This window comes from Balaenoptera physalus (assembly GCF_965194825.1).
Source record: "Balaenoptera physalus genome assembly, chromosome: 3".
NCBI classification, from domain to species: domain Eukaryota; kingdom Metazoa; phylum Chordata; class Mammalia; order Artiodactyla; family Balaenopteridae; genus Balaenoptera; species Balaenoptera physalus.
The window spans coordinates 71,856,173-71,879,760 of record NC_138890.1 but is presented as its reverse complement, the minus strand read 5'-3'; the positions used below and the strand labels follow the sequence as shown (position 1 = coordinate 71,879,760).

The 23,588-nt window shown below is 39.9% G+C and overlaps 1 long non-coding RNA gene across 1 annotated transcript in view; it reads right to left on the bottom strand.

Moving 5' to 3' along the window:
• LOC309658879 overlaps nt 1–23,588 on the bottom strand; it is a 294,436-nt gene that overhangs the window by 23,782 nt on the left and 247,066 nt on the right. The window lies entirely within an intron of this gene.

Here is a 23,588-nt window from a genome sequence, read left to right as displayed (position 1 = left end):
TTTAGGGGAGCTGACCCTCTGTACAGTCTCAAGTCCACGTACAACTTTACAGTTAGCCCTCCATATCCATAATTCCACATCAGAGATCAGCCAACCACTGATTATGTAATACTGTTCTGCTTATTTATTGAAAAAAAATCTGTGTATAAGTGGACCTGCACAGTGCAAACCCATGTTGTTCAAGGGTCGACTGTGTACCAGAGTTCAACTTCAAGGTTAAAGAACTCAGAATGTTTGGGGGAGAGGATACATTGGTAGTAATAGGCAGGAAGTTAAGGCCTGTGTTCATAAGGAAACCTCTCTAGTGCCGAGTTTAATTTACCCTTGACCTGCAGGAGTATCTTCTTGTAAAAAAAAAAAAAAAAATTTACTCATTACTCTTTGCTATTCTGAGCCTATGATCCCCGGACAAGGAATTTTTCTTTTGTTTTGGTGGGGGAAGGGATACATGCCAAAAGACAGTAGGATATTGATTTGGGGATTTATTTGCCAAAAGACAAAGTATTGTTTTCAATAGACAAAAAAAACGCCATTTAGGGCCCAGGAAAAGCCCTGTTAAATTTATACTTTGTTTCAGAAGTAACTGGAAGGGGGAAAAAAATGGCAACAGAAACAAAATTGGCAAAGGTCATTATCAAGGAAATTAAGAAATTTAAGGATGAAGGAAATCTTTGGAACTATCCATAAAGTGAACTCATTTTAAGGATTTAAAGCAGTAAGAAAGGAAAGAGAAGCTAACATTTATGTGATAAGTACCTATTGTTAGTTAGGCAATGGAGTAGGCACTTATTTTTATAGATGACATAACCAAATCAGATTAAGCTGCTTATCCAGGATCATCCCGGCAAACAAGTTACAGAGACAGAAGTCAAATGGAATGTGTAACTTGGTAAACCATTCTCTTCCAAAACGTCCTGAATATTTGCTTCAGGAAGTTACGGGTAAATCACTTATAATTATTTTTTGAATTTAACTGAATTCAAATAGTGGCATGAGGACTTTGCCATAGTATACTTTTAATTTTACAATATTATGTTTAAGGAAAACTATTTTATGCCTTATTTTTCATTTTAGTTTGAGAGGGCTGCTTTGGCTTTGCTGCTGGTATGAAAATATGTTTGTGAAAACTGATTATTCTAACTCCCAAAATTGAGAAGCCATAAACTAGGTTTACCTTCTAGTATCATTTTTAGGATAAAAGCCAGAGATGTCATTATTGTTAAGCTAGTCTTCAAGCAAGGTACTGACCACATACATTTTTAAATATTATAATAATACTTATGGCTGCTTCAGGGACCACACTTTGAAAACCACTGCTGTAATACAAATCCTGACTCATTCTGCATATACTAAGGTATTTTAGAGAGAGTGATATCACCAAGATGGCAACATAGGTTGTTCCTGACTTTGCTCCCTCACACAAGAAGGCCAGCTAACAACTATTCATGGACAAGCCACCACTGAGGGAATCCCAGGCCATGGGGATGAGGCTTAAGCATCTCCCAGTGCCACAGAGACCAAGACAGACCACATTAGATGGTTAAGAGGAGTGGATACACACTGACTGCACTGCCCCTCCCCCAGGCTGGAGCAGCACCTTGCTGTGAGCCTATCGTGGAAAAAAAGAGGCCGGGTGTCACCCAGCATTGTGGGAGCTGCTATTCTGGTCTCCAGTGGAGGGTGCAGGAGAATCCTCAGGGCTTGACCACTGGGAATCTGACTGTGATGGAGAAGGGGGAGAGGCTTGCAATCACCAGCATTCAGATCTTGAGAGACTGAGTTCATACCTTCAGTGCCCAAGTGCCAAGAGCAGCTTTGCTTATCTGCAGAACCAAGTCAGTGGAGCAATCTGACCAGGAACTTGGCAGGTACATGTCTTATCTGATTCAGACCCTCAAATGAAGAGCCTCAATAGTTGTGGAACCTGTTCTGCCCCAATCCAGGCAGGGGGGCTTAGCCACAGGCCAGCTGGCAGGTTGGGTGTAGCTCTTGGCCCTGCCTAACCAGAAAAGCTGGCATGAATGCCTGGAAGCTGGGCTGCACAGCCCAGCAACACAAGTAGAGCATCAGTAGGCAAAGCTGATAGTCTGTAGAGCAATCCAGTGGCCCTGTTCAGCCAGAGAACTTGGGGCACAGGATGACTTGAGTCAAGACCACAAAGAGCCTTACTGGCCTTGAGGTTGGGTCTCCCACTGTGCCCCAACAGGGAAACATTTGCAGCCCCACCAATTCCTGAATCCAGCCTTCAGCCTACCCAAAGGGAACCTAACTAGAGCACACGGAAGCTGTAGAGCCCATCCAACAGCCATGCTTGCCATGGAGCTTGACACAGAGAGCACATCCCATGGTTTTTCCCATCTGCAGAATAAAACCATTGGCCCCACCTGACCAGGGAATTCAGTACATAGTCACCTGATTTGGGTCTCCAGAGAACAAGCTGTGCAGGCCCTGGGATCAGTCCTGCTATCCTGCCAAAGCAGGGAAGCTAATTCATAGCTCCACCTTTGCTGCGTATATAGTACCCAATCCTGACTGCCTAGTAAGCCTGACTAGAGAACCCAGGTGACTGCAGAGCCCATCCTCTAGCCTCACTTGAGCAGAGAATCAAGCCAGCAGTTTTATCCAACTGTTCAGCCAGTGGCACCCGCCCCCCGAACCTCAGAGCTTGGCAGTGGCCACACCCAAATATATACCCAGATAGCAAGCACCACCTGCCCAAGAATATCACCAGCAGACATGTCCAGCAGCCCAGACTGAGCTGAGTGGTGATTAACTTTTCTCTGACAATGGGAACCTGTAAAGTCTGGAAGAGAGGATCACTTACTCAAATGCACAGATTCCAATGTAAGGAATCAAGGATCACATAAAAGGAGGTAAACATGACACCACCAAAGGAAACTAATACAGATCCAAAAGTTAACCCTAAAGAAATGAAGATCTAGGAACAATCAGACAAATAATTCAAATTAACCCTCAAAGAAGTTCAGTGAACTACAAAAACACACAGCTAAACCAAGTTAGGAAAACAATGCATGAACAAATGAGAAGTTCAACAAAGACATGCAAACCATTAAAAACAATCCAGGGCTTCCCTGGTGGCGCAGTGGTTAAGAATCTGCCTGCCATTGCAGGGGACATGGGTTTGAGCCCTGGTCTGGGAAGATCCCACATGCCACGGAGCAACTAAGCCCACACGCCACAACTACTGAGCCTGCGCTCTAGAGCCCGCAAGCCACAATTACTGAAGCCTGTGCACCTAGAGGCCGTGCTCTACAACAAGAGAAGCCACCGCAATGAGAAGCCCATGCACCACAACAAAGAGTAGCCCCCACTCAATGCAACTAAAGAAAGCCCGCGTGAAGCAACAAAGACCCAAGGTAGCCAAACATAAATAAATTAAAAAAAAAAAAATCCAGAAATCTTAGAGCAGGAAAATACAATAACTGAACTGAACAATTAAATTTAGAGGTTCATAAGCAGACTTGACTGTGCAGAATAATCAGTGATCTAGAAGACATTGAAATTACTGGGTCAGGAGGGAGGGAGGAATGAAAAAAACCTTCAGGAATTATGGGACACCATCAAAAGAAACAATATCTGCATGATGGCAATTTCAGAAGGAAAAGAGAAAGGGACAGGAATTATATTTAAAGCAGTAATGGTCAAAAACTTCCCAAACCTGGGGAGAGAAATGGACATCCAGATCTGTGAGTCACAAAGGACCCCAAAGAGGTTAAACCTGAATAAGGCTACACTACAACACATTATCATTAAATTGGCAGAAGTTAAAGAAAATTTTGAGAATGGCAAGAGAAAGACAGAAGTTACATACAAGGGAAACCCCATAAGGTAACAGGCAGATTTCTCAACAGAAAAATTTCAGGGCTAGAGAGAATGGGATGGTATCTTCAAAATACTGAAATCAAAAACCTGATCAACCTAGAATTCTACACCTGATAAAACTGTCCTTCAGAAATGAAGAAGATAAAGAATTTCCCAAACAAACATAAGTGGAGGGAGTTTGTCACCACAAGACCTGCTTACAAGAAATGCTAAAGGGAGTTCCCTGAACGGAAGTAAAAGGCGGCCAATTAACATCATAAAAAAATAAGAAGGTAGTGTAAAACTAACTGAAATGGTTAAGTATATAGTCAGATTCTGTAACAATGAAAAGGAGGTGCTTAATGCACTTAAACTCTAGTTTTAAAGTTAGAATAGTGAAAATAACCATAACTCAATAATCATAACTCAAATAACAATTACTACAATAATTTATTATTAACAGAAAATAAAAAATATATAAACTGTAACATCAATAACCTAAAATGTGGAGGGGAGGAGGAAGTGTAGAGTTTAGGAATGCTATTAAAGTTAAGTTGTTACCAGTTTAAAATAAGCTGTTATAATTTTAAGATATTTTATGTAAGACATTGTAACCAAAAGGGAGAAACCTATAGTAACTACACAAAAGAACATGATAAAGAGGTCAAGCATAGATACTGAAAGACATCAGAAAAAAACAGTCAACAGGATAAGAAACCAGGAACAACGAGTCTACACAACAGCAATAAAAAATTAAGGAAATAGCAATAGTAAGTCCTTTCCAATCGATAATGACTTTAAACGTACATGGATTAAATTCTCCAATCAAAAGACATTAAATAGCTGAATGGATAAAAAACTAGGTAAAAGATATGCCGCCAATAAGAGATTTATATTTGCTTTAAAGACACACAGAGACTGTGAGGGAAGAGATGGAAAAAGATATTTCAAGCAAATAGTAACCAAAAAAAACCAAAAAGAATACAACAGCAGGAATAGCTATACATCAGCAGCTATACTGGTGAATGTTACCTAACATTTAAAGAAGACTCAATGCCAATTCTAACTGAACTCTTCCAAAAAATCTTAGAACGAACACTACCAAACTCATATTGTGAGACCAGCATTACACTGATACTAAAGCCAGACAGGGATGCTACTGGAAATGTACAGGCCAACATCCCTGATGAATATAGCTGAAAATTGCTTACTTAAATATGAGCAAACTGAATTCAGCAGCACGTTAAAAGGATCGTTCGCCATGATCCATTGGGATTTATCCCTTGGATGCAAGGATGGTTCAGCATACACAAAAATAAGTCAATATGCTATATTACATTAATCGAATGGAAGGGGAAAAAAAGCACATGATCTAAAAAAACTGACAAAATCCAACAACTGTTCATGATTAAAAAAAAAACTCTGGAAAATTCAGTATAGAAGGAACACACCTCAACATAAAGGCTATATATGACAAGTCCATATGTAATATCATACACAGTGGTGAAAGGATGAAAGCTTTTCTTCTAAAATCAGGCACAAGAAAAGGATGTTCCCTCACCACTTGTATTTAACACAGTATTGGAAGTCCTAGTCAGAGAAATAAGGCTATAGACAGAAATAAAAGGCCTTGGAATTGGAAAGAAGAACAACTGTCTCTATTTGTAGATGACAGTATTTTATATATAGAAAATCTGAAAAATTCTTAGATCTAATCATCCACCTGAGTTAAATGGCAGGACACAAAATTAACAAACAAAATTCAGTAATGTGTCCATGCACTAACAATGATTATCTGAAGAAGAAATGAAGAAAATGATTCCGTTCACAACAGCACCCCCATGTTCACAGCAGCATTATTCATAATAGCCAAGACAGGGAACAACTGAAGCATCCACGGACGGGTGAATGCATAAAGAAGATGTAGTGTATATACCAATGGAATTTTACTCCATTTAAAAGGAAGAAAAATCTTGCCATTTCCAACAACATGAATGGACCTTGTGGGCATTATGCTAAATTATACAAGTCAGAGAAAGAGAGATACTGTATGATCTCACTTATACATGGAACCACAAAACAACAACGGCAACTGCCAAACTCCTCATAGAAAAAGAGATGAGATTTGTGGTAACCAGAGACGGGGGTTAGGGGAAGGGGGAACTTGATCAAAGTGGTCAAAAGGGACAAACTTCTGGTTATAAGATAAATATGTATTAGGGATATAATGTACAGGAAGGAGACTATAGTTAACACATTTGGGTGATATATATAAAAGTTGTTAAGAAAAGTATATCCTAAAGAGTTATCATAAGAAAAAAAAACAGTATATTTTTTTTCTTTTTTGCTTCCTCTTCTTAATTGTTTCTTAATGAGATGAGGGATGCTAACTAAATTTACTGCGGTGTTCATTTCACAATATAGGTAAGTCCAACCATTGTAATGGTGTACACCTTAAATGTGCATAGTGGTGTATGTCAATTTTACCTCAATAGAACTGGAAAAAAATTAACAAGTGTTGGCCAGGAGGTGGAGAGAAGGAACACTTGTGCACTGTTGATGGGAATGCAAATTGCTGTAGGCACTGTGGCAAACACTATCGAGGTTCTCCCCAAGTTTAAAAATAGAACTACCTCCTGATCATAAATGGGAGTTTAATACCCCATTCTCAACAATGCTTAGGTCATCCAGACAGTGAGTCAATAAGCAAAGAGAGCATCTGAACAACTCTAGAGACCAAAGTTACCTAGGAGACATGTATAGAACACTCTATCCAACAGCATCAGAATACACATCTTTCTCAAGCACTCATGAAACATTTTTTGGGGATACATCATGTGTGAGGCCACATTAGCAAATTTAAGAAGAAATAAATCACACCAGCTATCTTCTCTGACTACCATGGTATGAAACTAGAGATCAATAACTGGAAGAAAATGGGAAAATTCAAATGCATGGATATGAACACTCTTCTGAGCAACCAATGGATCAAAGAAGAAATTAAAGGAGAAATAAATGTCTAGAGACAAATGGAAATAGAAACAGAACATGCCAAAATTTATGAGATAAAGCAAAAGCAGATCGAACAGAGAATTTTATAGCAATAAGTGCCTACTTTAAGAACAAAAGATCTCAAAAAAACACCCTAACTCCTGCCTTAAGGAAGTAGAAAAAGTAGTACAAACTGAGCCCAAAATTAGCACGAGGAAGGACATAATAAAGATTACAGCAGAAATAAGTGAAATAGAGAACGAGAAAACAATAGAAAGAATAAACAAAACTAAGAGTTCGCTCTTTGAAAAGATAAGCAAAATTGACAAACCATTAGCTAGACTAACCAAGGAAAAAAGAGAGAGGATCCAAATCAACAAAATTAGAAATGAAAAATGAGACATTACAACTGATATCACAAAAATACAAAGGAACCTAACAGGCTACTATGAGCCACTGTATACCAACAAACTGGCCATCTGGAAGAAAAGAAGAAATTCGTAGAAACATACAACCTACCAAGACAGAATCATGAAGAAACAGAACATCTAAACAGACCAGGAAGTAGATTGAATCAGCAACGAAGAACCTCCGAATGAAGAAAAGCCCAGGACCAGATGTCTTTACTGGCGAATGTTACCTAACATTGAAAGAAGATGCAATGCCAATTCTTCTCAAACTCTTCCAAAAGATCTTAGAAGGAACACTACCAAACTCATGTTTTTAGGCCAGCATTACCCCGATACCAAAGCCAGACAGGGATGCTACCAAAAATGTACAGGCCAATATCCCCAATGAATATAGGTACAAAAATGCTTACTTAAATACTAGCAAACTGAATTCAGCAGCACATTAAAAGGACCATTCTCCATGATCCATTGGGATTAATCCCTGGGATGCAAGGATGGTTCAGCGTACACAAAAATCAATCAATGTGCTACAATACATTAATAAAATGGAAGGGAAAAAAAGCACATGATCATCTAAAAATATTGACAAAAGTCAACATCTCTTCATGATAAAAAAAAAAAAAAAACTCTGGAAAATTCAATATAGAAGGAACACACATTGGGCTTCCCTCGTGGCGCAGTGGTTGAGAATCTGCCTGCTAATGCAGGGAACACGGGTTCGAGCCCTGGTCTGGGAGGATCCCACATGCCGCAGAGCGGCTGGGCCCGTGAGCCACAATTACTGAGCCTGCGTGTCTGGAGCCTGTGCTCTGCAACAAGAGAGGCCGCGATAGTGAGAGGCCCGCGCACAGCGATGAAGAGTGGCCCCCACTTGCCACAACTAGTGAAAGCCCTCGCACAGAAACGAAGACCCAACATAGCCATAAATTAAAAATAAATAAATAAATAAAAATTTAAAAAAAAATAAAAGTTTTTAAAAAAAAAAAAAAAAAAAAAAGAAGGAACACACATCAACATAAAGGCCATATATGACAAGTCCATATGTAATATCATACTCAGTGGTGAAAGTCTGAAAGCTTTTCCTCTAAAACCAGGCACAAGAAAAGGATGCTCTCTCACCACTTGTATTTAACATAGTATTGGGAGTCCTAGCTAGAGATAAAAGGGTACAGAAAGAAATAAAAGTCCTCGGAATTGGAAAGGAAGGACAAGTGTCTCTATTTGCAGGTGACAGTATTTTACATATAGAAAATTCAAAAAATTCTTAGATCTAATCATCCACCTGAATTAAGTGGCAGGACACAAAAATTAACATACAAAATTCAATAATGTGTCCATGCACTAACAATGATTATCTGAAAAAGAAATGAAAAATATTATTCTGTTTACAACAGCACCCCCATGTTCATAGATAGATGGGACAACTGAAGCATCCATGGATGAATGAATGGATAAAGAAGATGTGGTGTATATACGCAAATAGAAAAGTATTCCATTGGAATGGAATGGAAGGAAACTCTTCCCATTTGCAGCAACATGCATGGACCTTGAGGGTATTAGGCTAAATAATACAAGTCAGAGAAATAGAAATACCGTATGATCTCACTTATATATGGAACCACAAAATTACCACCACCACCACCACAACAGCAATAGTAACCACCAAACTCCTCATAGATAAAGAGATGTGATTTGTGGTTACAAAAGACAGGGGATTGGGTGAAGGGGGAACTGGATCTAAGTGGTCAAAAGTGACAAACTTCCATTATAAGGTAAATATGTACTAGGGATATGATGTACAGGAGTATGACTATAGTTAACACTGTATATATATGCTGTATATATATATATATATATATAATTTGTTCAGAAATTATATCCTAAAGAGTTATAATAAGGAAAATGAAACAGGTTTTTTTTTCTTTTTTGCTTCCTCTTTTTACTGTTTCTTAATGAGATGAGGGATGCTAACTAAATTTACTGCGGTGTTCATTTCACAATATAGGTAAGTCAAACCACTGTAGTGGTGTACACCTTAAATGTATATAGTGCTGTATGTCAATTATACCTCAATAAAACTGGAAAAAAATTAACAAGTGTTGGCAAGGATGTGGAGAGAAGGAAATCCTTGTGCCCTTTAGATGGAATGCAAATTGCTGTAGGCATTGTGGCAAACAGTATGGAGGTTCCCCCCAAATTTAAAAATAGAACTAGTTCATGGATCCATCTGTTCCACTTCTGAGCATTTATCCAAAGGAAACAAATACACTAACGTGAAATGCTGTCTGCACCCTCACATCCTTCACATCATTATTTACAATCGCCAAGACATGGAAGCAACCTAAGTGCCCATTGATGAAGAGGAAGTGGTATATGTATATATACAGTGGAGTATTATTCAGTCATAAAAATGAAATATTTTCATTTGCAACAATACAGATGGACCTCGAGGGTATTATGCTAAGTGAAAGTCAAATACAGGGAAATACAAATACTTTATGATCTCATTTACATGTGGAATCCAAAAAAAAAGTACCCCAAGAAGTCAAACTCATAGATGAAGAGAACTTAATGGTGGTTTCCAGTGTTGGGATGTGGGAAGCAGGTGAAATGCGTGAAGTAAAAAGTTAAAACTTCCAGTTATAATATGTAAGTACTTGGGAACTAATATACAGCATGATGACTATAGTTCACAATACTGTATTTTATATGTGCAAATTACTAAGAAAATAGATCTTTGTTCTCAGCACAAGAAGAAAATTTAGCTCTGTGGTGATGGATATTAGCTAGACTTATTGTAGTAATCATTTCACAAATATACACAAGTTTTTAATCATGATGTTGTACACCTGAAATCATATGATGTTTATTATAGTGTCAATTATATATAATATATATATGTCAATTATATCTTAATTTTAAAAATGGTGGAGGTAGCTTGATGGAAAGAGAGGGGACTAATAAAGGGTTGAGGAGGCTGAGTTCTGGAAAAAGGACAAAATACAGAATGGTCAGGGAGAACAATGCAATGAGCTCTTCCAAATCAGAGCAAGGGTCTCATCTAAGCCAAAGAGAAAAACATTTGCTTAAGTGGAAACCAGTGTAGTACGCTCCAGAGATTTCTTTTTTCATCTCTGTTTGTGATTTTGCATTTAGGTGCTATTGCTTATTTCCATGAACCAATAAGACTTCTAGTTTACACAGACAACCTGGACCCATTTACCAATTTTGTTTACGCTAATTGATACAGAAATGTGGATGGTAGCAGAATAGACTGAACTTAATTTTTGCTTTGTTATCTTTAGAAATTTTAAGGGCTGAATTGCACCCCTCCAAAATCTTATGTTCTTAGAACCTGGAGGCAGAGTTAAGATGGCGGAGGAGTAGGAGGATGTGGAGTTCATCTCTCTCCACGGATGCATCAGGAATACATCTACAGATGCAACAATTCTCACAGAACACCAGCTGTACACTAGAAGAAGACCTTGGACATTGGAAAGGATTATAAAGATCCCTGGGTAACTGAGTAGGACTGAAAAAAGAAGGGAGAAGGAGGAGGAGAGGAAGCGGGACAGGACCTGTGCCCCGGGGCAGGGGAGCTGAAGCAAAGGAGAGATTCCCGAATTCGGGGAAACCCCCTCTCTGACGGGGAAATAGACTGGGACAGAAGGGAAGCATTTGATGCTGTCGGAAGTGGGTGAAGTGGCTGATCTGTGGCAGATGGGACAGAGTGAGAACAACATAGACAGTCCGTACCACGGCCCTATATGCCCCAGACTGGGAAGTGTGTTCACAGGTGTGCAAGGGGGCTGGGAACTGGAGCGTGGGGATTTGAGAACAGATCCAGGATGAGAACTGCTATTGGCTGTGGGGAGATGGACTGAGGGGATGGGAGGGAGGAAATCTGCAGCAGGGAAGCAGAGCACTGTTGCTTAGTCACACACAGGGGGAGGAGCCACTATTGTAGCCTCTCTCTCCCCACACGCCAGCGCCTGCTGATGGACAATACAAGAAGCCCTCTCAGGGCTGGCCCTCACGCGTCTGCGGCTGGGCACTAGAAAAGCCCGGCCAGTACTGGCCCTCACGCGCCTTATGCCAGGCACCAGAAAAGGACCTCACTAGAGTTATATCTCTTGTGCCCGTGACCACTGGCTTCCCTGTGCATTTGACGTTGCCAGGGCTCCTGTGATCCAAGCAGTCGTACCACCTCTGTGCCCTGTCCACAATGGGGCAGACCCAAGAGCTCCAAGGCAGCCTCAGGACCAGACTCCTGTGGGTGGACCACATGCAGAGGTGGGGGTAAAACCAAAGCTGAACCCCAGGGAAGGGGCAACAAAGGAAGAGGATCAAAAATCTTTCTATCAGCTCCACAAGCTGCAGATTAAATCCCTGCAATCAGCTAGGTAGACCCTGCATCTATGGAATATCTGAGTAGACAATGAGTGTTCCCACAAATGAAAATGGTCTAGCTCTGGCAGCTGTGGACTTTGGGGGCAGCACACGCAGGAACTGGGCAAGATCAGAGTCTGAGTTGTCCCCACAGGACTCACAGCAAGTCCAAAGGCCAGCCCAGAGGCAGAGGAGGGCCTCTTGGGGAGGCGGAGGTGGGCTGTGGCTCACAGTGTGTGCAAGGACACTTACAGCTGAGACCTCAGGGAAACATAATTATTACTAATATTTTTATTATGTTTTGATTCATTCTGTTGTTGGTTCTGGCTTTTTGTTTTTGTTTGTTGTTGTTTTTTTTTATTTAGTCTTTTGGGATCTTCGTGTTTTATAACATTTTAAATTTTTATTATTTTATATATTTCTATTTTTACCATGCTTTTCTGTTGTTCTTTTTCATTATTTGTTTCTTCTTTTTCTTTAATATATTTTTTATTTTTGTATATTTCATTTCTACTTTGCTTTTCAGTTGTTCTGTGTTTTTTCCCTTTTTTAAAAAAATCATTTTTATTTGTTTGTTTTGTCTCTTTGCTTTATTTTTCAGTTGGCACAATGATTTGGTTTTGTTTTTAGGTTTTGTGTTTTTGTTAGTTTTGATTCTAATTGTCTGATTTTATTTTGGGGTACTTCTGTTTGTCTGATTGTTCTCTTGCTTTTTGTTTTATTTGGTTCTGTTTTTGTTTATTTTGTGTGTGTGTGTGTTTCCTTGTTTCTGTTTTTGTTTGTTTGATTTTCCTTTTTACCATTTGTCTGGGGTTTTGATAGTCTTTTTTTCTTTTTTAATCCCTTTCATTGCTGGGACAAGCAACTTGTGGGGTCTTGGTTGCCTGACTGGAAGTAGGCCTGAGGCTCTGGGGTGGCAGCACTGAGGCCAGGACACTGGACCACTAGAGAATTCCTAGCCCCAGGGAAGATTAATCTCCTAGAGCTCTCATGGAAGCCTCTATCTGAATCTAAGACCCAGCTCCACCCAACAGCCTGCAGCCCCCAGTGCTAGATGCCTCACACCAAACAACAAACAAGACAGGAACACAAAACCACCCATCAGCATACAGACTACCTAAAGTCATACTAAGCTCACAGACACCCTAAAACAAACCACCTGACATGGCCCTGCTCATCAGAGAGAAAAGACTCAGCTCCATTCACCAGAACGCAGGAGCCAGTCCCTTCCATCAGGAAGCCTACACAAGACACTGGACGAACCTCACCACCAGGGGCAGAGAACAGAAGCAAGAGGAATTACGACCCTGCAGCCTAGGGAAAGGAGACCTCAAATACTGTAAATTAGACAAAATGAGAAGACAGAACAATATCTTACAGAAAAAGGAGCAAGATAAAAGCCCACAAGAACAAATAAATGAAGAGGGTATAGGCAAACTACCTGAACAAGAATTCAGAGTAATGATAGTAAAGATGATCCAAAATCTCAGAAATAGAATGGAGAAAATAAAAGAAATGTTTAACTAGGACCTAGAAGAATTAAGAGCAATCAAACAGTAATGAACAACAAAAAAAACTGAAATTAAAAATACTCTAGAAGGAATCAATAGCAGAATAACTGAGGTAGAAGAACGGATAAGTGAGCTGGAAGACAGAATGGTGGAAATAACTGCCACAGAGCAGAATAAAGAAAAAAGAATGAAAAGAATTAAGGACAGTCTCAGAGACCTCTGGGACAACATTAAACTCACCAACATTTGAATTAGAGGGGCAGGGTCCCAGAAGAAGAAGAAAAAAGAAAGGGTCTGAGAAAACATTTGAAGAGATTATAGTTGAAAACTTCCTCAACATGGGAAAGGAAATAGTCAATCAAGTGCAGGAAGTGCAGAGAGTTCCATACAGGATAAACCCAAGGAGAAACTTGCCGAGACACATAATAATCAAACTAACAAAAATTAAACACAAAGAAAAAATATTAAAAGCAGCAAGGGAAAAACAACAAATAACATACAAGGGAATCCCCATAAGGTTAACAGCTGATCTTTCCGCAGAAAGTCTGCAAGCCAGAAGGGAGTGGCGGGACATATTTAACGTGATGAAAGGGAAAAACCTACACCAGGATTACTCTACCCAGCAAGGATCTCATTCAGATTCAACAGAGAAATTAAAACCTTTACAGACAAGCAAAAGTTAACATAATTCAGCACCACCAAACCTGCTTTACAACAAATGCTAAAGGAACTCTCTAGGCAGGAAACACAAGAGAAGGAAAACACCTACAATAACAAACCCAAAACAATTAAGAAAATGGTAACAGGAACATACATATCGATAATTACCTTAAATGTAAATGCATTAAATGTTCCAACCAAAAGACATAGACTGGCTGAATGGTTACAAAAACAAGACCCGTATATATGCTGTCTACAAGAAACCCACTTCAGACCTAGGGACACATACAGACCGAAAGTGAGGGGATGGAAAAAGATATTCAATGCAAACGGAAATCAAAAGAAAGCTGGAGTAGCAATTCTCATATCAGACAAAATAGACTTTAAAATAAAGACTATTACAAGAGACAAAGAAGGACACTACATAATGATCAAGGGACTGATCCAAGAAGAAGATATAACAATTGTAAATATTTATGCACCTAGCATAGGAGCACCTCAATACATAAGGCAAATGCTAACAGCCATAAAAGGGGAAATCGATAGTAACACAATGATAGTAGGGGAATTCTACACCCCACTTACACCAATGGACAGATCATCCAAACAGAAAATACAGAAACACAAGCTTTAAATAACAAATTAGACCAGATGGACTTAATTGATATTTATAGGACATTCCACCCAAATACAACAGAATACAAGTTCTTCTCATGGACATGGAACATTCTGCAGGATAGATCACATCTTGGGTCACAAATCAAGCCTCAGTAAATTTAAGAAAATTGAAATCGTATCAAGCAGCCTTTCCAACTACAACGTTATGAAACTGGACATCAATTACAGGAAAAAAACTGTAAAAAATACAAACACATGGAGGCTAAACAATATGCTACTAAATAACCAAGAGATCACTGAAGACATCAAAGAGGAAATCAAAAAAAACCTAGAAACAAAAAACAACGAAAACACGATGACCCAAAACCTATGGGATGCAGCAAAAGCAATTCTAAGAGGGAAGTTTGTAGCAATAAAATCCTACCTCAAGAAACAAGAAAAATCTCAAGTAAACAACCTAACCTTATACCTAAAGCAATTAGAGAAAGAAGAAGAAGAAGAAGAAGAATAAAAAACCCAAAGTTAGCAGAAGGAAAGAAATCATAAAGATCAGATCAGAAATAAATGAAAAACAAATGAAGGAAACAATAGCAAAGATCAATAAAACTAAAAGCTGGTTCTGTGAGAAGATAAACAAAATTGATAAACCATTAGCCAGACTCATCAGAAAAAAAGAGAGAAGACTCAAATCAACAGAATTAGAAATGATAAAGGAGAAGTAACAACTGACACAGCAAAAATACAAAGGATCATGAGAGACTACTACAAGCAAGTATATGCCAATAAAATGGATACCCTGGAAGAAATGGACAAATCTTAGAAAAGTACAAGCTTCCAAGAGTGAACCAGGAAGAAATAGAAAATATGAACAGACCATTCACAAGCACTGAAATTGAAACTGATTAAAAATCTTGCAACAAATAAAAGCCCAGGCCAGATGGCTTCACAGGTGAATTCTATTAAACATTTAGAGAAGAGCTAACACCTATCCTTCTCAAGCTCTTCCAAAACATAGCAGAGGGAGGAACAATCCCAAACTCATTCTATGAGGCCACCATCACCATGATACCAAAACCAGACAAAGATGTCACAAAAAAAGAAAACTACAGGCCAATATCACTGATGAACATAGATGCAAAAATCCTCAACAAAATAGTAGCAAACAGAATCCAGCATCACATTAAAAGGATCATACACCATGATCAAGTGGAGTTCATCCCAGGAATGCAAGGATTCTTCAATATACGTAAATCAATGTGATACACCATATTAACATATTGAAGGATAAACACAATATAATAATCTCAGTAGATGCAGAAAAGGTTTTTGACAAAATTCAACACCTACTTATGATAAAAACTTCCCAGAAAGTGGGCATAGAGGGAACCTACCTCAACATAATAAAAACCATATATGACAAATCCACAGCCAACATCATTCTCAATGGTGAAAAACCAAAAGCATTTCCTCTAAGATCAGGAACAAGACAAGAGTGACCACTCTCACCCCTATTATTCAACATAATTTTGGAAGTTTTAGCCACAGCAATCAGAGAAGAAAAAGAAATAAAAGGAATTGAAATCAGAAAAGAAGAAGTAAAACTGTCACTGTTTTCAGCTGACATGATTCTATACATAGAAAATTCTAAAGATGCCACCAGAAAACTACTAGAGCTAATCAATGAATTTGGTAAAGTAGCAGGATACAAAATTAATGCACAGAAATCTCTTGCATTCCTATACACTAACAATGAAAAATCAGAAAGAGATATTAAGGAAACGCTCCCATTAACCATTGCAACAAAAGGAATAAAATACCTAGGAATAAACCTACCTGTGGAGACAAAAGACCTGTACTCAGAAAACTATAAGACACTGATGAAAGAAATCAAAAACGATACAAACAGATGGAGAGACATACCATGTTCTTGGACTGGAAGAATCAACATTGTGAAAATGACTATACTACCCAAAGCAATCTACAGATTTAGTGCAATCCCTATCAAACTACCAATGGCATTTTTCACAGAACGAGAACAAAAAATTTTACAATTTGTGTGGAAACACAAAAGACCCTGAATAGCCAAAGCAATCTTAAGAAAGAAAACTGGACTGGAGGAATCAGGCTCTCTGACTTCAGACCATACTACAAAGCTACAGTAAACAAGACAGTATGGTACTGGCACAAAAACACAAATATAGATCAATGAAACGGGATAGAAAGCCCAGAGATAAACCCATGCACATATGGTCACCTTATTTTTGATAAAGGAGGCAAGAATATACTATGGAGAAAAGACAGCCTCTTCAATAAGTGGTGCTGGGAAAACTGGACAGCTACATGTAAAAGAATGAAATTAGAACACTCCCTAACACCATACACAAACATAAACTCAAATTGGATTAAAGAGCTAAATGTAAGGCCAGACATGATAAAACTCTTAGAGGAAAACATAGGCAGAACACTCTATGACATAAATCACAGCAAGATCCTTTTGACCCACCTCCTAGAGTAATGGAAATAACAAAAATATACAAATGGGACCTTATGAAACTTAAAAGCTTTTGCACAGCAAAGGAAACCATAAACAAGACAAAAAGACAACCCTCAGAATGGGAGAAAATACTTGCAGATGAAGTAACTGACAAAGGATTACTCTCCAAAGTATGCAAGCAGCTTATGCGGCTCAATATCAAAAAAATAAACAACCCAATCCAAAGAAGACATACAGATTGCCAACAAACACATGAAAAGATGCTTATCATCATTAATCATTAGAGAAATGTAAATCAAAACCACAATGAGCTATCACCTCACACCAGTCAGAAAGGCCATCATCAAAAAATTAGAAACAACAAATGCTGGAGAGGGTGTGGAGAAAAGGGAACCCTCCTGCACTGTTGGTGGGAAAGTAAATTGATATAGCCACTATGGAGAACAGTATGGAGGCCCCTTAAAAAACTAAAAATAGAACTACCATATGACGCAGCAATCCCACTAGTGGGCATACACCCTGAGAAAACCATAATTCAAAAGATACATGTACCACAATGTTCATTGCAGCTCTATTTACAATAGCCAGGACATGGAAGCAATCTAAATGTCCATCAACAGATGAATGGATAAAGAAGATGTGGCACATATATACAATGGAATATTACTCAGCCATGAAAGGGAACGAAACTGAGTTATTTGTAGTGAGGTGGATGGACCTAGAGTCCGTCATACAGAGTGAAGTAGGTCAGAAAGAGTAAAACAAATATTGTATGCTAATGCGTATATATGGAATCTAAAAAAATGGTACTGATGACCCTAGTGGTGGTGTAGGAATAATGACACAGACGTAGAGAATGGACTTGAGGACCCAGTGGGGGAAGGGTAAGCAGGGACGAAGTGAGAGAGTGGCAAGGACATATATACAATACCAAATGTAAATTAGATAGCTAGTGGGAAGCAGCCGCATAGCACAGGGAGATCATCTAGATGCTTTGTAACCACCTAGAGAGGTGGGATAGGGAGGGTGGGAGGGAGGCTCAAGAGGGAGAAGTTATGGGTATATATGTATACGTATAGCTAATTTACTTTGTTGTACAGCAGAAAGTAACACAACATTGTAAAGCAATTATACTCCAATAAAGACGAGAAAAAAAAAGAATGTTGTAGTACTTGGAAATAAGATCTTTAAAGGTAATTAAGATAAAACTAGGTCATTAAGGTGGATCCTAAGCCAGTATTACTGGTGACCTTATAAAAAGGGATTAGGACACAGACTAGTAGAGGGAAAGACCATGTGAAGACACAGGGAGAAGAAAGCCATCTCCAAGCCAAGGAGAGAGGCTTCAGAAGAAGGCAACCCTGCCGACACCTTGAACTTCTAGCCCAAACAACTGTGAGAAACTAGTTACCACTATATTAATAAGCACTTGAAAAACCATGTTAGGATTTCCCTGCTGGTCCAGTGGTTAGGACTCTGGGCTTCCACTGCAGGGGTTGCAGGTTTGATCCCTGGTTGGGGAAATAAGATCTCGCGTGCTGTGTGACACAGTCCAAAATATAAGAAAAAGAAAAGAAAAAGAGAAAAATAATCTTAGGTATAGTCAAATGCCTGTAGGCTCAGGGAAGCAATAGAGGTGGGAAAGGTGGATGGGCTGCCTTAGCAAACACATAACCCACCCACGAGGGACAGGTGTTCTTAGCTTCATCTAATTGTTGCCCTGGGGGATTGTGGGCCTTCGTGTGCCAAGATCTGACTTTTTTCCCCTCAGAGTATCCAGATGTCTGGATTTTTATATAAATTTGCCCAATTCTTAAAACTCTGACTAAAGAAATTATGACAAAGAGGTTGGATCCAGTCTCTGGGCTCCCAGTTGTGACCTGTTGGAATCTAACAGACTGTAGAAATCTGTGTGTCAATTCCCCTGAGAGTTTTAAAATGGGGAGAGTTCTGTGACTGTTGTGTGTGGTGGGATCCCAAAGTGTGTGTTTATATTACCTGAGCTCAAGGTCTGGTTATTGCTGGAGCTGCACGGGATGCTACATAATGTGTATTATAGATATTGAGATCGGAGTGAAATTCAAATATCTGTCACTTAGATTACCTGTTCTCTTTTATTTCCCTATCACTGGGCTGTTTCCTCCATGCTTTCCTCCAAATAGTGTCAAGGTGAGTTTCCTTCTTTTCTGCCTTTGCAGAGTTGCTGTATCCGGGATAAATCCCAACACTTTGTGAAAAATTATGACCTAATGCATTAGCCTAAAACTCTTCCTACATTTTTCTTTTCACTACTTTATTTAACATAGGAACAACAGGTAGAAAAAAAACCAAGTGTATCGAACAAACATACCTAATTAGATTCTGAGGTCTCTTCTGTAATATAAAAACTGAAATACTTTTGAAGCTGAAGCACCAATTAGCAGGGCTTGTCATGGAAATAACACTTATAAAGAAAAACTTAGTAGCAAATTTTTAGGTTTGCGTAATGGCTTTTTGGCAAGCCGGGTCTTTTTCGCCTGTTTCTTTGCCTATGCTTAATACTTTAAAAGGGTGTAGTCAAGTATTCTTGTCAGCAGGGACTTGGCATTAATGTCTCCTTCCTGGACCCCCTGTGACTTGCTTCAGCCTCCTGACAGTGAGATAGCCAGCCACCCAGGCGATGTTTTAGGAATCTGATGCTAATAAAAGGAGGGCAGTAAATTAGGGAGCTGGAGTCTCTTTCTTTCAGAACACCCCACTTTGGGTATATGAAATGTGTGTTGTCAGCAGGAGTTTCTGAGACAAGATGATGAAGTAGAGGTCTGCTTATATGATTTTGTTTTTTCAGCTGACTTGGCCCTAGTGGATATATAGGAGGTGAGAGAGAGAAAAAAAAAAGGTTAAATTGCCTAGTAGTAAAAACATACCTTCCCCTTGCTTCTTAGTGTGAAACTAAGGAATGGTAGATAAATATTTCCATGAAGTAATAATTGCCACTTGAATAAGCTTCCATTAGTTTAAAAAAAAATCAGTCTATGCCAAATTCGAGTTCAAGTGAAAATGTGCATGGAATCATGGTGGAAAGAATAGAAATATTCGGCATGAGATCAGAGAGACAATTAAGTAGATATTCTGAGTTTCAGCTGTTGCAACAGGAAGAAAAAATCCACTTAATCATATACCATGTATATTACATAACAGATGGAGTGATTAAATTTCGTTCAATGAGTGCCTAGTTCCAGGTGTTCCTAGGCACTTCACATGCATTACCTAATTTAGCCTTCACTTTGCACAGAAGGTACTATTATCTCCATTCTATAAGTGAGGTTCATCACTTGCCTAAGGACACACAGCTAGTAAGAGGTGGCAGAAGGACTCAAACCCTGTCCTGTCAGGGCTGAATTTCATGCTCCTTCCATTTTGACTGGTGAGATATAGATAAAATGAAGCTGACCTTCAAAATTGTATAAAATTATATCTGTCTCGTGTGTGTGCTCCTAGATGCCAGGCAACTCCTGGCCATATGAAATAAATAAGCCTGATTAAGCTAAGTGAAATAAGTCAGAGAAAGACAAATACCATATAAATTCACCTGTATGCGGAATCTTAAGAAAAAAAAAAAAAAAGAATTCATAGGTACAGAGAACAGATTGGTGGCTGCCAGAGGTGGCGGGTGGGGAAGTAGATGAAATGGGTCAAGGTTATCAAAAGGTACAAACTTCCGGTTATAAAATAAATAAGTCATGAGAATATAATGTACAGCAGGTCGCTATAGTTCTTCATTGTATACTCATGTATATGTAATATACATATATTAAATAACAGTATACATAATTGTATATGTGAAAGTTGCTTACAGAACTTTAGCTAGATTTATTTTGATTATTTTGCAATATATACAAATACCAAATCATTATGTTATACATTGGAAACTAGCTTTATATGTCAATTATATCTCAATAAAAATATAAACAAGCATGTTCAGTTATCCCTTTAGTTTTAGCAAATTTTTGTGTGCAGTATTTGTGTATAGTATTTTATAGTATAAAAGAACATAAAATAATTTAGAAAATGAAATAAAAGAATAAGCCTTGTAGGTGGGAAGATGGCGGAAGAGTAAGACGCGGAGATCACCTTCCTTCCCACAGATACATTAGAAATACATCTAGACGGGGAACTGCTCCTACAGAACACCCACTGAACGCTGGCAGAAGATGTCAGACCTCCCAAAAGGCAAGAAACTCCCCACGTACTTGGGTAGGGCAAAAGAAAAAAGAAATAACAGAGACAAAAGAATAGGGACGGGACCTGCACCACTGGGAGGGAGCTGTGAAGGAGGAAAGGTTTCCACGCACTAGGAAGCCCCTTTGCAGGCAGAGACTGTGGGTGGCAGAGGGGGGAAGCTTCGGAGCCACGGAGGAGAACACAGCCACAGGGGTGCGGAGGGCAAAGCAGAGAGATTCCTGCACGGAGGATCGGTGCTGAGTAGCACTCACCAGCCCGAGAGGCTTGTCTGCTTACCCGCCGGGGCGGGCGGGGGCTGGGAGCTGAGGCTCGGGCTTCGGTCGGATGCAGGGAGAGGACTGGGGTTGGCGGCGTGAACACAGCCTGAAGGGGTTAGCGCACCACAGCTAGCCGGGAGGGAGTCCGGGAAAAGGTCTGGAAGTGCCTAAGAGGCAAGAGACTTTTTCTTGCCTCTTTGTTTCGCGGCGCACAAGGAGAGGGGATTCAGAGCGCCGCCTAAATAAACTCCAGAGACGGGCGCGAGCCGCGGCTACCAGTGCGGACCCCAGAGACGGGCGTGAGACGCTAAGGCTGCTGCTACCACCACCAAGAAGCCTGTGTGCGAGCACAGGTCACTCTCCACACCGCCCCTCCCGGGAGCCGGTGCAGCCCGCCACGGCCAGGCTCCCGTGATCCGGGGACAACTTCCCCGGGAGAACGCACGGCACATCTCAGGCTGGTGCAACGTCACGCCGGCCTCTGCCGCTGCAGGCTCGCCCCGCCTCCTCCGTACCCCTCCCTCCCCCCGGCCTGAGTGAGCCAGAGCCCCCGAAGCAGCTGCTCCTTTAACCCCGTTCTGTCTGGACAGGGAACAGACGCCCTCAGGCGACCTACATGCAGAGGCGGGTCCAAATCCAAAGCTGAACCCCGGAAGCTGTGCGAACAAAGAAGAGAAAGGGAAATCTCTCTCAGCAGCCTCAGAAGCAGTGGATTAAAACTCCACAAACAAATTGATGTGCCTGCATCTGTTGAATACCTGAATAGACAACGAATCATTCCAAATTCAGGAGGTGGACTTTGGGAGCAGGATATATTAATTTTTCCCCTTTTCCTTTTTTTGTGAGTGTATATGTATATGCTTCTGGGTGAGATTTTGTCTGTATAGCTCGGCTTTATAATAGCTTTCTTTTACTTCACTATATTATATCCTCTTTCTTTCTTTCTTTCTATTTTTTCTCCCTTTTACTCTGAGCCGTGTGGATGAAAGGCTCTTGGTGCTACAGCCAGGCATCAGGGCTGTGCCTCTGAGGTGGGAGAGCCAACTTCAGGACACTGGTCCACAAGAGACCTCCCAGCTCCACGTAATACCAAACGGTGAAAATCTCTCAGAGATCTCCATCTCAACATCAAGACCCAGCTTCACTCAACGACCAGCAAGCTACAGTGCTGGACACCCTATGCCAAACAACTAGCAAGACAGGAACACAGCCCCATCCATTAGCAGAGAGGCTGCCTAAAATCATAATACGGCCACAGACACCCCAAAACACCCCACCAGACGTGGACCTGCCCAACAGAAAGACAAGATCCAACCTCATCCACCAGAACACAGGCACTAGTTCCCTCCACCAGGAAGCCTACACAACCCACTGAACCAACCTTACCCACTGGGGACAGATACCAAAAACAACGGGAACTACGAACCTGCAGCCTGTGAAAAAGAGACCCCAAACACAGTAAGATAAGCAAAATGAGACGACAGAAAAACACACAGCAGATGAAGGAGCAGGGCCAAAACACACCAGACCTAACAAATGAAGAGGAAATAGGTAGTCTACCTAAAAAAGAATTCAGAATAATGATAGTAAGGATGATCCAAAATCTTGGAAATAGAATAGACAAAACGCAAGAAACATTTAACAAGGACGTAAAGAGGAACCAAGCAATGATGAAGAACACAATAAATGAAATTAAAAATACTCTAGATGGGAACAATAGCAGAATAACTGAGGCAGAAGAACGGATAAGTGACCTGGAAGATAAAATGGTGGAAATAACTACTGCAGAGCAGAATAAAGAAAAAAGAATGAAAAGAACTGAGGACAGTCTCAGAGACCTCTGGGACAACATTAAACGCACCAACATTCGAATTATAGGGGTCCCAGAAGAAGAAGAGAAAAAGAAAGGGACTGAGAAAATATTTGAAGAGATTATAGTTGAAAACTTCCCTAATATGGGAAAGGAAATAGTTAATCAAGTCCTGGAAGCACATAGAGTTCCATACAGGATAAATCCAAGGAGAAACACGCCAAGACACATATTAATCAAACTATCAAAAATTAAATATAAAGAAAACATATTAAAAGCAGCAAGGGAAAAACAACAAATAACACACAAGGGACTCCCCATAAGGTTAACAGCTGATCTCTCAGCAGAAACTCTGCAAGCCAGAAGGAAGTGGCAGGATATAAAGTGATGAAGGAGAAAAAC